The 14,109-nt window shown below is 45.1% G+C and overlaps 1 protein-coding gene and 1 long non-coding RNA gene across 4 annotated transcripts in view; one reads left to right on the plus strand and one right to left on the minus strand.

Moving 5' to 3' along the window:
- The first annotated feature begins 5,962 nt into the window (after nucleotides 1-5,962).
- Nucleotides 5,963-14,109, plus strand: part of SLC7A2 (solute carrier family 7 member 2) — a 54,784-nt gene continuing 46,637 nt past the window's right edge. For 2 of the 3 annotated variants that reach the window (XM_053659815.1, XM_037128769.2), the window contains exon 1: nucleotides 6,031-6,120. The gene's annotated coding sequence lies outside the window, so the exon portion shown is untranslated. Of the gene's footprint in view, nucleotides 6,121-14,109 lie in introns of all 3 variants that reach the window. The other variant, XM_037128774.2, reaches the window with a different exon arrangement.
- LOC119036825 (uncharacterized) lies at nucleotides 6,116-8,326 on the minus strand. The gene is made up of 3 exons (XR_005080072.2): nucleotides 8,051-8,326; nucleotides 7,018-7,769; nucleotides 6,116-6,883 (listed from the first exon to the last, which is right to left on the minus strand). It is a non-coding gene; the product is annotated as an uncharacterized LOC119036825 (long non-coding RNA).

Consider the following 14,109-nt stretch of genomic DNA (forward strand, 5'->3'; position numbering starts at 1 on the left):
CATTTAATTTACTTTTCATTGTTTGATCTGAAAGAATTAATTTTTTGATCAGAGGTGCTAGATGGGACCACTTTCCGAGTGAGTATTTGGAGACCCAAGTTTTGCGACTTGGAATTCACAGCACAGTGGAAGAAGTTGCTGAGTGGAAATTGGAATTTCGATATTCTTTAAGACTTGTGCAAGTACTTTTGGGTGGGTGATTCTACTCTGGCTAACTACAAATACGTGTGTAAATGAGACAACCTGGAAGGTTGCAGTTCAGTGTCTTGAATCCAAACCTGCCTATCCTTTCGCCACCGTGCCTGAATTCCTCTGGAGCTTAGTGGTTTCTTCATCATGAAATCCTTTTACTACCAGAACTTGACATTGAACCTGCTTCTCCAAATTACTCATCTTGGGGCTTCACTTCATTTTGATGCTGTCCCTTAGCTGACAGCCCTTGAGAACAAGAATGAGACTTAGAGACAAGCATGTCTTCAGGGGGGCTGGGGGAAATCTCCTAAGGAAGTGATAGGGAACTCTTGGTTCTAATGAAGAGATGTCTACTTTTAGGTAAGACTTCTTCTATTCCCACTTTTTAGAATTAAAATATCCCTCCTTTATTTGACTGAGGGTGTGACATCCTTCCTCCTTATAGTATCCAGTGACATATTTTATAAATGGAAGATAAATGAATTTGATATGAGGAATTGTGACCCCCTTAGGACATCTCAAAACCAAGGCTAAGGGGGAAAAATGTCAAGTCAGCACTATGGTGGCCAGAGAGAGCAGCCCACCCTTCCAAACATGATCACACTGTCTCTGTTATTTTGTCATGGAAATGGAGTGAGCCGGAGGTCAGTGACTAGACACGAAAAACGAAGTCAGAGCCCAGAACGTGAGTAAGTAAGGTGGGTCCACCTCCCAGCTTCCCTGTGACTTGGGACATGGGACTTTTAGTGCTAAAACGGGGGTGGTCCTGGGGAAATCAAGATGGTTAGTCAATCTAGGTAGGTGTCGAGGGAAATCACCACTGCGTTCTGTGGGTGAGACTGTTCATTCAAAGGTTTGCCCAGTTAAGGCAAATGCTTCCTTGGTGAAATGCCATGCAGCGCCATTGTCTGGGAGCTCACGTTCGAAGCACCAAAGTCTGGAAGGAGTCATTCTGCAGGTGACTGAGGTACAGTGCATGTGTACCCCCGAGACCCTGGCACTCACCCCTGACAAAGCGGTCTACACATTTTATTCCAGGCTACTCAGTGCTTTCCACCTCCTCTGACCCAGAATGCCTTTCTCTTTCTTCCACGACTGCAAAAGAATAAAATCTGTTTTTTTCAGGATCTTTTAAAATTCTACTTTTCAGAAAAGGCATCTGTAAACATCTCTCTCATTTAAACTCCCTGTGGGGCTTGGTACCTGTCCTCTGGTTGTATCAATGATTGACTTTTAATGTTGTCTCCCCAGCTGGGCAGTAAGGGGTTGGCTGACACTGGAATACTCTTTTCTTTTAAAAACAGCCTTTGATCTCTCACCTTGTGTTTAGTCCAGAATAGGCTTATCAACTGCTCTACAGGAGCACTGTCAAATACAAATTGAAGGTGAGCCGCATTGGTAACTTAAAGCTACATGGGTCTCTCTGAAGTCAAAAGAAATAGGTGAGAATATTTACCCCCATACGTCCCAAACATCATTTCAACATGGACTTTATATGAAAAAATTATCTATGTGATATTAATTGTACTAAGTCTCTAAAATTCAGTGCGATTTCACTCCAGCACATCTCAATGTGGACTGTGCCCATGAGCCGCACGTGGTCAGTGGCTACCGTATCAAAGAACACAGGTCCTGAACAGCGGTTGAGAAAAGTACTGAGGCAGTTGGTGGAGACTTTACATGGTGGAAGGAATTTAGTGGGAATCTATAATCAATGAGAAGATCCCATGAGGTTTTTAGAAGACTGCAATAACTTGTCTTAACATGATGAGGACAGAAGTTAGGGAGATAAATCCATAGAAATCAGGAGAAAAGATTGCTTCTGTGATAAAGAATAAAGGGAGGAATAGTCACAGAACTTGGCAACTGGTGGAATATAAAAAAAATAAAGAAGGACAAGAAGTAAACAGTCACTTAAAGTACCTGGAGGACCAGGAAATAGAAGGAAGTTGAAGAGAGATACCAGTCTAAGGAACAGATGGATATGTTTTCAATAATGTATTTTCAGGTGCTGGCTCGAGGTGTCATTTGGAGCAAGGGTGAAAGATGAAACCAGGCAAAGTAGCTTTGGGGATGGACGCTGTCAAGCACCGTGAGGATGACTGGAGATGAGAAGGACTCAAGAATTTAATTTTATGAGTTCCATGGTTAGCAAAACAGGACAAAAAGTTACTGGGATGGTGGGGAGAGAACAAAGAGGTCCTGGGAGCCACAGAGGCACACGATTTCAGGACAGAAAGGGACAGAACGTGGGAAAGAATTTGAGGCAGGTAAGAACTGAGAAAAATGACAGACGTGAATAGGAAGCAACCTCTAGAGCACTTAAAACCTTGGTGAAGACTAAACAAAAGAGAATAAGGATTTACATCAGCTGAGCTCTTTCTAAACGCCCCCCCCCACTTCACTCCCTCCCCCCAGTTTGCAATCCTTAGAGCAATAGACTGGCCGAAGATGTTTGCATTGAGAAGGCTGACTTGGAGCAAATACCGACCCAGCAGGTATCCTGGCAGAAGGAAATAGAGACCAGCACAGCGTAGGTGGAGATCCGAGTGATTCTTGATTAATAGCCAAGGGAACAAAAACCCATAAACAAGCAAAACGAAGGGTGCAGGGAATTTCATGGGGTGCAGGACTGAAAACCACGGCAAAACCATTATTCGGTCTTAGTTAAAAGACAAGCAGGAAAAAAATTAAAGATAATTTGTCATTGTAAGCTCTTATTGTATTTTTCCAACCACATTTTCAGTCTTTTACTGCTTACCTTGAAAGATGGGCAGATACAGAATGTGTCCAGCGCAAAATCACCTTCAATTTTTGTATGTTTTTGGTAGGGGAGTGGAGAACAGTAGCCTGAAAGCCCAGGAAATTCTAGTGGCCTAAACTCCAGCCCAGTCCTTTTTCTCTTTCAAGCTTTTTCAATGACAACACGAGCATCAGTATCCAGTGTCCAACAGTTTAAAACAAAAATTGGGATTTTAGCTTTGCCTTTGTTGAAATGGCTTGGGGATAATGGAGTCAAAATTAGAACTAGAGAGGATGGACATGAGCTTTGCTTGGGGTTGTATTTGGTAACTGTAGTCGTACAGGATGTGAAATTTATTTGGCTACCTAAGTGTTTGGAAATTCCCTGCAACTCCCCTACACCTTCAGACAAGCATAAGTGCTTCTGAAATCTTCAGAAGATGACACCTAAATTATTCCTGCTGGGATGACTAAATCGCAATTTCTGTTTCATGCCTAAGGATTCCAGAAGCTTGACAGATGATAGTGAAAATTGATGGAGGAACTCCAGAGAAAAGGAGGTGTAGCACCTCCGGTGAGAGCATTACTCATCCGGGAAGAAGATGCTAATCCCATTCTGAGCAGCAGGAATAGTGTGAAAGGAAATGTGAGTGAAAATGAAGTCAAAATAACTTAGCGCACTTCAAATATTTTGTTTCTAAGTCGTCTATTCTAATTTCCCTCAGCTGCCATAACCTAGTTTAGAGGCTCACACTAGATCCGTGGACATTCTATTCTTTCTACATCAAAACACATGTTAAACGTGGAGAGAGAACCAAAGATTAGATGAGGGGTTCAGTTCATCAATAATTTTAAGCAGGAAAAGAATTATGTAAATCAAAGACTCCAGCAGGTCCAGATAGCCATCGAACTTCGAGCTTGTGTAAAAGGACTTACGAACTTTTCCTTAGAGATGAAATAGTTTTTATTATTTACACAAACGAACACAATGTGCCTTTGTTTTAGGAAGTACCCAGTTCCAACGGGCAAATTACTAGACAGACTCAGAGATTGGTATTCTGACTAAACTGTCAGTTTCTAAGTGCCAAACAGTGTATCCCCAAATCATCATGTTCCCGCCTAATCACAAGCTGTCCCTTCAGGGTGTTTATCTATTTATTTATTTCTATTCTGGGGAGCGAGCCTGGCATTCCAGACAGGAATGGCCTGTTCATTACTGGGGTTCAGCCTTGGCCATCGTGGGCACACAGCCAGTCTTTCTTAACTTTTTTTAAAAAAGATTTTATTTATTTATTTTAGAGAGCAGAAGGGAAGGGAGAAGAGAGAAAGAGAAACATCAGTGGGTGGTTGCCTCTCCCTGGCCTGCAATCCAGGCAAGTGCCCTAGACTGGGAATCAAATCAAACCAGCAACCATTCGGTTCCCAGGCCGGTGCTCAATCCGCTGAGCCACACCAGCCGGGGTTCCTTCAGGGTGTTTACATACAAATAGGTGAAGGAATAAATAATCTCTTAAACCTAAAAAGAGCGAGCTGTATTTGGAAAACACACGTGAACAATTTTAGATTGGATCCCTTCACGCTCAGAAATGAGATCGAGTACACGGAGACTCCTGGGTGATGACGCCTCCCAGGCTTCGTGGGATTGAGTGAATTTGGTGTCGGGGATGCAGTATCATTTCTCTCCATCACTGAGGGATTCTCTGCATAGGGGATCTGCATTATACGGTAAAAATAAGCTCATACGGACAGAGTCTCCTTTGTTACACAGGGCACCCACTACAACAGATAATACTCTTGTAGCCATGGGTGCAATTTCCACTCCAATTCTTCAGTGTGGGGGGTGGATGGTTTCACATGCACATGAACTTCAGAAATAGTCACTGGGATTTTGTGCCTGTAGCATTTCCGTGGGTGAAATCTCAAATCTTTAGCCAGAGTCGCTTGGGAACACATGTCTTTAAGAATGATTTAGTGCATGACATTAAAAATATATGTGTATGACTGGAACTTAGCCAAAGTTAATAGTATTACTGGTGAATGAATAAAAAGATGTTTACCAAAATTTTAAACAAAGTAAGGTAAAACTTTCTATCAAACAAAATTAATAATACACACGCGTTGCCTTCTTTCGGATGAAAATCAACATAGTTCCGCCTGTGACTTTCATCTTATCAGAGACTCCTGAAGTGAACAGTAGCACAGATGAGACACCTCAATTGTGTAAGTTCTGGTGGTTTCTTGGAAATAGCAAATGTCATTTTCTTAGAGCCCACATCCCAAATAAACCAGACTACCCATTCCCATGGCTGGAGTCTCAAAATAGCAACTGCTCAATTTTTATAAACATTCATTGCTTTTGAAGACAGAGGTGTACTATTTAACAAAGCACACTCACTTAGGCATCTACTATCATTATCATAATTATACTATTATTATTATTTTCTTATTTACAAATTTTTCTGAAAATGAAGATGAAGTTGACTGGGGTTGAGGGAATGGTGGGCAGTAAATGCAGACAACTGTAATTGAACAACCTAATTTAAAAAAAAGAAAGAAAATAAAGGCAAAACAAAAAGGCCCACTGGGAAGAACGCCCCCTTTTTTAAATTTTTTATTTATTTTTTTATTGATTATGCCATTACAGTTGTTCTATTCCCCCCCCCCCCCCTTCATTCCCCTCCACCACCTCTTGGAAGCAGCTTCGGGAAGGCCGCTGAGGTTGGGTCCTCCAGTGGGAGAGAGAGATCTGGGAGCTCTCGGCTTCGGGTTTCACTCCCTGCAGGGCCCGAGGTTCCCGGCCCGAGCGTCCCCACCCGCCCAGCCCCAGGCCGGCGCACGCAGGCGAGTGTCCCCGCTGCGGTCCCCGCGCCCCAGCGCCAGGACGCCGCCTACTGCCAGGAGCCAGGATCGGTGGTGGGGGGGTGGGGGAGCGGCACGTGTGGGGGTGGCGAGCTCGGGGGAGGGAGGGGGCGGGGCCTGAGGGCCCCGCGCCCCGCCCCCAGAGAGGCTACACGGAGGGGCGCCCACGTGCCCAGGCCGCTTTTTGCAGCGCTGCAGCCGGACGCTCCTCTCCGCGCGGTCCGGCCAGGCGGCGGTTGGCGCTCCAGCTTCCGGAGCCCCGGGACCCGACCCTCTCCAGCCGCTCGCCCTCCACCGCCCACTAGGCGCGGCCCTACAGCTGCCCCAGTAAGTGGCCAAGCCTCTGGCCTCCCGCAGGGGCAGTAGGCGAGAAGGGGGCCTCTAGGCGCCGGGGCCGGGGAGGAAGGGCTGGGGCAGGGGCGTCGAGGGCTCGCGTCCAGCTGCGCGCAGCTGTCCGGTGGCCGCGCTCCAGCGACGGGGGGCTACGGGACGGGGCTGCAGCTGCGAACCCTCGTCCGTAGGGCCCCGCTCTGGGCAAAGCTTCTCCCCGTCGGGCGCCCGAGCGTCGGGGTCTGGGCGGGCGCACCAGTCGCAGGACCTGGGGGACCGCCTGGTGTGCTGACTCGGTGAGGGCCCTGTGGCCGCTGTTGTCACGAGGGTCCCCGGGCACCCCTCTCCGAGAGAGCAGATCCGGCCTCCCCACTTTCTGAACACAGATGGGTCCCTGAAGCCGCCTCCTGCCACCTTGGGATTCTTGGGTTAAATGTAAAACACTGCTTGGAGTTTGGGAAGCCTTTTCACTAAATCTTAGACCTGCCCGGGCGGGACTGGCAGGACAGGTAAGGTAGCCGGTCGTGGTGCGGTGTTTGGGATATTTTTAAAGTAAATGGGTGCAGTTTTAAATCTGTTTGAGATGGGCTATAGTTTTTAAAGCTTGTTTCCTGCGGTCTTCAGCCTTGAACTCGAAATGCCATTCCCGATGCTCAGGGAATCGCGAGGCCCGTTGCCAGAGTAATATTCCTCCAGACAGCTAGACAGCTCTGTGGACGCGACCTACGATCCGCGGAGGAACAAATGCAGAGTTTGTGCCCTAGAGGTATTGAAAAGAAATAGCTCACTGGTCATCCGCATGGAAACACTACCTAGATCTCCAGTTAAAATTGTTCAGACTCTCACGTATTTATGCAGAACGGCCTAAAAACGCGTTTGGGTGGCAAGACTTACAGGACTGGACGTGGGGATGTGTTCGGGTGTCGTTCCAGTAGAACTCTCTGAAGTCGTGGCTGGGGGTCTGGCGTATGAATTTAGAGTGTACATGTTCTCCGACTGGGTAATTTCTTATTCTTGCCCCAGCCGGTCTTTAAAACTTCAGTTGCCTTTTCCCCCTCCAACTAATAATAATTATGTCCTCAGCAAACTGCAAACGTTTCTATTTGTGGTCTTTTTTTTTTTCTAGGGGTTGTACAGGGTAAGAAAATTCATGATATACCTTCTCGTGGTTGTCTTTTCCCTGTTTGTCCTGCTAAATCCTTCCCCCCCTTTAATTACACTACAGCTTAACTCGAAATGACTTCTCAGTACAGAAGGGCATAAGCATTTCTTAGTTCTCCTTTTACCAAAAGGTTGCTAATCGGCCACTCTGGGTTGACTCTGGGAGGCCACGTCATTTGTTAGGATTTCTCACAATTTCTCCCTTGTCCCTCCCATGGTTTCCACTGTGCCTTGATTAGGGAATGTCATTTATCTCAGGGCATCTTAATCTTCTAGGGTTTGCCAGGGCCTTAGAGACCAGCGAGAAATCTGGGTGGTATCTGGGAGGATTCAGTTTGCAGACTCCCTGGCTTCTTGTGAACGTCAGCAAAGCCCTTTATCACTGTCAGGAGCCAGTAAACATGAGTAGAGGCTGGAAGGGCAGACCTGGTAGCCGTTGGAGTTCAAAATATCCAGAATAGTAGCTCAGTAGATTGAGCGCGAGCCTGCGAACCAAAGGATTGCAGTTTGATTCCCAGTCAGAGCACATGCCTGGGTTGCAGGCCAGTTCCCAGCAGGGGACGAATGAGAGGCAACCATATATTAATATTTCTCTCCCTCTTTCCTTCCCTTCCCCTCTAAAGATAAATAAATAAAATCTTTTAAGAAATCCAGAATAGTCTAGAGTTCTCCATCTTGTAGTCTCCCCGGTTTTTGTCATGTGAGCACATGGGCCTGCAGAATTGCCACGCTCAGGGTTCTTGCTTTCCATGGTGTACCCGCTCACTTTTGCAGGAGCAGTGCCTGGTCTCCTTCCTGGACCGCCCAGCTTTTGTTCTCTCTCTTGCTTGTTTGCTGAAGTTACTGCTGTTCCTCCTGGCTCCTCTGGCCGGACCTGGAGCCCCCGTCTGTGGCCATCTCGTCTGTGTACAGCCCACCTTTTGAAATGGGTTTTCCCTTTGAGTTTTCCTTTGGTGACTTCTCAACCTCATTTCTGTCTTCCCTGCTGTTCTGTTACCTTTGCTCAGTGCTTCATATCTGCCCTACCCAGAAATGCATGTATTTTTTGAGGTGTTCAAAGCCACCTCCTGGTTTTATTTGGGTGTCCTTCAGTGACCCAGCTTTCAGCACGGAACCTTGAAAACAAAACACCCTGACGCTGCCATTGATTTCCCCAAACGTGACGTGAACACATGGACCTGAAGGACTGGCCCCTCATGGGCAACTTACTGGATGTTAGAACAACAGCAGTATTTCTGAGGCAAACCTGTGCTAAAAATCTCAGTGAACCTTCTGATTTCAATTATGTGACACTCCTTGTCTGCGTGGTTTTGAAAATCTAAGTGGTTAACTCATTTCCACACCTTTATCTGAATATTCAAAACCACATAGATAAAGCCATGGCCTTCATTTAAAAAGAATGGAACCATTCTTTTCATTGTCTTCTGTTTTAGTAACTTTTCATTCTTCCGTGTAACACAGTGTGTGGCCCACAATATATTCTCTGCATGTCTTCATTTTGACTGAATGCCACAGAAAGGGGGTTATGTCTGTCTCCAAGCATCTGCTTTTTCTTTGAAAGTCAGTGAGTCCCCTGTCTGTACCAGACACCAAACCGCCAGAACGAATGTGTAGCTTCAATTTTAGAGGGATGCCACGCTTGCTTTTACATTCTGTAAACCTTCCACTGAGGGACTTTAAGAGTAGGTTTTGCTTTGTTGTAATTTTACATGAGGTACCCACACCTGTGAACAGGTGGCCTCAGCACCGCCTGCTCCAGAAAACAAGTAAGGAGCACACTCATCCGTGACTTAACGATGGGACTACGTTCTGAGGAATGCCACGTTAGGCAATTTCGTGGTCGTGCGGACATCACAGAGTGCACTCACGCTGTCCTGCATGGTACAGGCTGCCACACACCTAGACCACATGGTGTAGTCTACAGCAGGCTGCAGTGCAAAACAACGAGAGATTAAATCGTGATTAAATCGGAGCAAATGATCCAGAGACAAGATAGGAGGCTGCTGCCAGGGCAACAAGGCATATTTTTTTTTATCAGTAGAAAGAGTACACTCTAGAATAACAATACAAGTATAATATAGTAAATATACAAAGCGGTAACCTAGTTGTTTAGTGCCATCTTCAAGTATCCTGTACTGCACATAATTGTGTGTTCTGCCCTTTTGTGCGGATGGTAGCACAGCACCAGCACCGGCGCAAACACGTAAGTAATGTCTTGTGCCCTGCCCTTGGGACAGCTGTGCGGTCTCGAGGTGATAGGAATCTTTCAGCTCCCCTGGAATCTCACGGGACTGCCCTGTAGGTGCCGCCCCTGGTCCATCCCTGACCGAAACGTCATTAAGCAACACGTGCCTGTGAATGAAGATGACTGTTTTCACATGAAAGATGAAAATGACTGTGTATGAAGACGGCCACTTGCTATTCCAGCATCAAAAGCACACGTGCTTGGTGCTTTTGTTTCAGGGGTGGCGACAGATTTGTCCTGATGCTTCTCAAGTTTCCCTGTGGTTGCCTTTCTGGAAGTGTGGTTGATGCCATTGGCAAAACCAGGCCAACAGCTGAGGGTTCGCGTCCACCAGGCTCTTACTAGTCTACCAGGCTCTAACCAGCTGAGTTAAGATCATCAGAGCATGGTCTACCTATTAACTTTTCTTGTCTAACTTGGTAAACATAACTGTTATACATTAACCTGTGGAAGCAAGCGGTAGACTATTGTTTTTCCTGTGGGTCTGAGACTCCTCTAAACTTGAAGTGTTTCTGAGAAGAGCTTCCACTGCCATTACTTAACCTTCTCATTGCTACGTACCCTTGGCATTGACTTTAAGATTTTAGTTAGTGTGGTTTGTGTTTGAAGGCTGGCTTCAAGTGTGTGGGTCACATCTCTTCCGTTCTTATTTGGACTTCAACTCTCTCCTCCAGGAAATCGGTGGTTCTCTGTTTTGCTGGATGGGCACACACATAATAGGTTGTTGAAAATCTTGGGGTTTCTTGCATCCAAGGTGGAATCATCAAGCCAGAGTGTCCTGTGTGATGATGATTTAGTGAGGCCAACGTCTTGTATCTAGTTTTATGCCATCTCCCCCACCCAAAGGCAGAAAAAGGAAATAAATCAGAAAGCAGAACCCACACCGCCCACGGACTCCATTGCCACACATGTGCCCTGCTCCTTATAACATGGGCCTCACCTTGGGTTGGGCAGTGAGGGGGTGACATTAAGAACATTTCACAACCTTTGTCCCAGGAGTTAAGGGGGAAAAGAAAAGGGACTATTCTGTATTCATTTTTGGAATATTTTGCAAACGACACACAACAAAGCATTTTTATGGCCCTTGTTGATTCTTGGTAGTTTTTCCCCACAGCTGTGGGGGAAATTCTTTTCTTTCCTTAACCCACTCTGGTTTCATTGAGGCAACCTAAGTCTTCATACAGTTAAAACCTACTGTAGTGTTGTGTGTGTGGTCAGAACCTACTTTCTTCTAATGGAGAGCAAGTGGTCACAGTGGGTAAAGCTTGATGTCACTAGGAGGCTGAACAAGGTTGCAGTTCAGTTAGATGCTTTCTTCTTCTTCTTATATAGCTTATTCTATTTTTGCCCATTTTTTCTCTCTTTTTTTGGTCAGATTTTAAGATCATTGGGTCTGTAGCACTTTAAAAAAAAGATGATTGTTCATTTAAAAAGTCAAGAAATAAAATAAAGCCTACAGCTTGCCTTTTGTGTATTGATTTCCTGTGCTGGCACAAAGATGTGACTCGGTGCCTCAATCACAGTTCGTAGATAGAGGTTGTCGTGTGCGGTGTTTTCTGGCCTTGGCTCCGGGTCTCAGGCTGCCACATCGCTAAACGGAGACCGTGGTGCTTGTCACTAGTGGAACGAACAGTTACCGTGTATGGAACGCCAAGGGAAAAATGAGGTCTCTTTGCACGTTCAGGCTTATTTCTTTAGTTTCTTAATCCGAACTTGGGGCAGATTTTTCAGAATGCAATTCAATTTGTACTTTTGAGAAACCACACTAAAATCTCTAGAAGGTGAAATAACATTTGAGTGCCGGAGGCAGGGCATCATCTTTGTATCACGTGCAATGTGTGTTTTCCCAAAGCATGTGAGTTACATGTCTCTCCTTGCCCACATTTGTGATGCCTGGTTCCTTAAAAGAAGATAGCTCTTTGGTGGAAACAACTGGATTTGATTTTTGTGAAACTAAATATGCAAAAATCTACAGTATTTAGCAATTGTATGAGCATCCAAATTAATGAATACTGTTTGCTATATTGGGATTCCCTTGGAATAGGAAATAGAACTTTGAAACTTCCATTCTAAAAATATCCTCCAAGGTGTTTGGAGTCTTCCAGGATCAGCAGTTAGTGAATCCGTTTGGGTGAGTACGTGTTGTAGATATCTAAGGCCCAGGCCTAGAGCTATGAGAAGCAAAGAGTAAGTAACTGGGTCTCAGTTCTCTGGGCGTTGACCACCCAGTGAAGGTGCGAACAACACACACACAGTGGAAAGAGAACGCTAATGACCCCATTGCGTGATACAAAGATCTGAAGGTGCCAGGAGGAGAGAACACTCTATTCTAAGGTTTTCGTCTTTAGGTGATGTGTCCCCAACATCAACGGAGTGGTCAGTTTGGGTATCGTCATCACCTGTCATCGCTGTTAAAAACCACTGCTTTTTTTCCCTTCTTTTGTTGCTCTTTGGTAAAACTGGAGTCACTTACACTTCAGTTCTGGCCGAGAAGTTGCTCATAAAAATTTGCATTTTGGAGAGCAGTGATACTTTGGCAAAGTTGCTCATTGTTTATTATCCTGGGCCTCTAAAAACTGTGACAGTTGACTAAAAATTCAAACTATTCTGAAAGGTCTTAGAGGGCAAAGTTAAAGCACACTCAGGTTGTATTTCAGGTGGAAATTGTTATTTAAAGAAATTGTGGGGTGACTTCGTTTCTACTGGGTACAAATCACTGTGCAATGTTACTGTTTAATGAACCTTAGGTGTCAAAAATCCATTTATCATAATTCCTTATTTGCAGCACAGTACTGTTATTCCAGTATTGGTTACCGTATGACCAATAAATATTATTAATTTTAGGTTCTTGGGTTGAGTGGTAGATGGATATTCACTGTATTATTATTTTATAATAACCTATGAGTAAATTAAATTTTAAATAAATTTCTTCTGACTAAACTAGTAAATAAAAAATTTTACAAATGTCTCCTCTATGTTTTTCTTTCAAGTAGAGACCACCTCTATTGAGCAAAATGTCCCCCTTTTCTTCAGAAGAACAGAAATTGCTTTACAGAGATTTTTCTGGCTTTTCGAAATCCCCTTTAGGCAGGCATACTGTTCCAGAACACCACAATAGAGTGAATTGTAGTCTTTTTGCTGGTGGAGGGTCTCGCCTTCAATTTATGAAAAACGCAGTATCCCTTGAAGTGCCATAAGGTGAAGGGCAGCACCATGAGCCAGTCCTGGACGCACTTCTGCAATGTTCCTTCCCGGTCTCCCGAGGCCAAGGGGGCTTATTACTTTTTCTTGGGCTTGTTAGTCCACAGGATGTTTGCATCTCACTAGTTCTGACAAAATTTGAATGAAAATTTCCTAACAGTGTGTATCAACTTGGGTTTGAATTCCTCTGGGAAAAGGCCGTGTTTAAAAAATTCAGGCTACTCCGTATAGACCCTTTATCGGCTTTGGTGATCATATTAAGCAACACCATTTTCTACCTGTGTTTGAGTCCAACAGCAAATTGTACCTGGCTTTGCTAATTCTGTGCAATGGAAGCGATTGTTTCAGAGACATTTTTGTGAGACCTAGAAGGAGCTCTAGGTAAGTTTTGACACCCCATCCTGAGGCATCTTTAACATTCAAGAATGTTTGGGCCACGTGAGCAATTTACCTTTGTTCCAGGGCAGCCAGTGCAAGAAAAGGAAGCCACCTTGGCTGTGATGAATGAAGCCAAGTGGAGATGTTGCATTGATTGGACTTTTATGAAGGAGTAATAAATGTCATCCAAGTCCAAGACCCGCCGAGAGTTTAGTGTGCTCATCACCTTCACACAAAATGACACTGCTCAGTGTCTCAGTGAGTCCCAGTGTGGGGCACGTGCTTGTGTGAAAGTGTGCCAGGTGGTGAGTGGGGTGCTACTGAGGACCTCAGGTCAGTCTCTGTTGAGCTTCATGGTGTTCAGAGTTACTTTCCTACCTAATCCTCTTCTCTTTGGCTTGTTAATCTACATTATGAATTTAGAGTAACATGTTAGGGGGAGAATTAAAGATCACATTCCTTGTAGAATCATACTGATATTCATGACTTGAGATCCATGCTGTTTGAGCCGTCTCTGAAACTCCACTGTGCAACTCTTCAAAGATCGGACAGGTGAGTCAAGCGGGATAACGAAGAGTCAGGTTGAAAAGAAGAGGTTGCATTGACTAACTGTTTTATAAGTTTGGACAGTTTTCATCAACTGCATTTGAACCAGTGGTACGTACAGCTCTTTGACATACACAGAGGAACGTCTCCTCTCGTAGTCTGATGTTCTCTCCATTCTGATTATGTTTATGCTTCAGTGGAAGGAAGAAGATCCACACATTTGCACATAAGATGCCCCTGCCCCAATAATTTGTGTAAGATTTCTGGGAGTTCACAACGCCCTGGATTCCACCCAGTGGACATTTAGGGTTTCAGGAACCCAGGATTTGATCCCTGCAGCTCAGAAGCCACTCCTTCGCCTGAGAAGCCTATCTCAGGAGAGAACCCTTTGGGGAAGGGTGGGGCCTTCATGGTCATACCCCTTCTGTCTTGCTGATGTAAGGCAGCTTGTGGCC

This window comes from Artibeus jamaicensis, unplaced genomic scaffold, assembly GCF_021234435.1.
Source record: "Artibeus jamaicensis isolate MK-2021 breed Jamaican fruit bat unplaced genomic scaffold, CSHL_Jam_final scaffold_833, whole genome shotgun sequence".
Classification (NCBI taxonomy): Eukaryota; Metazoa; Chordata; class Mammalia; order Chiroptera; family Phyllostomidae; genus Artibeus; species Artibeus jamaicensis.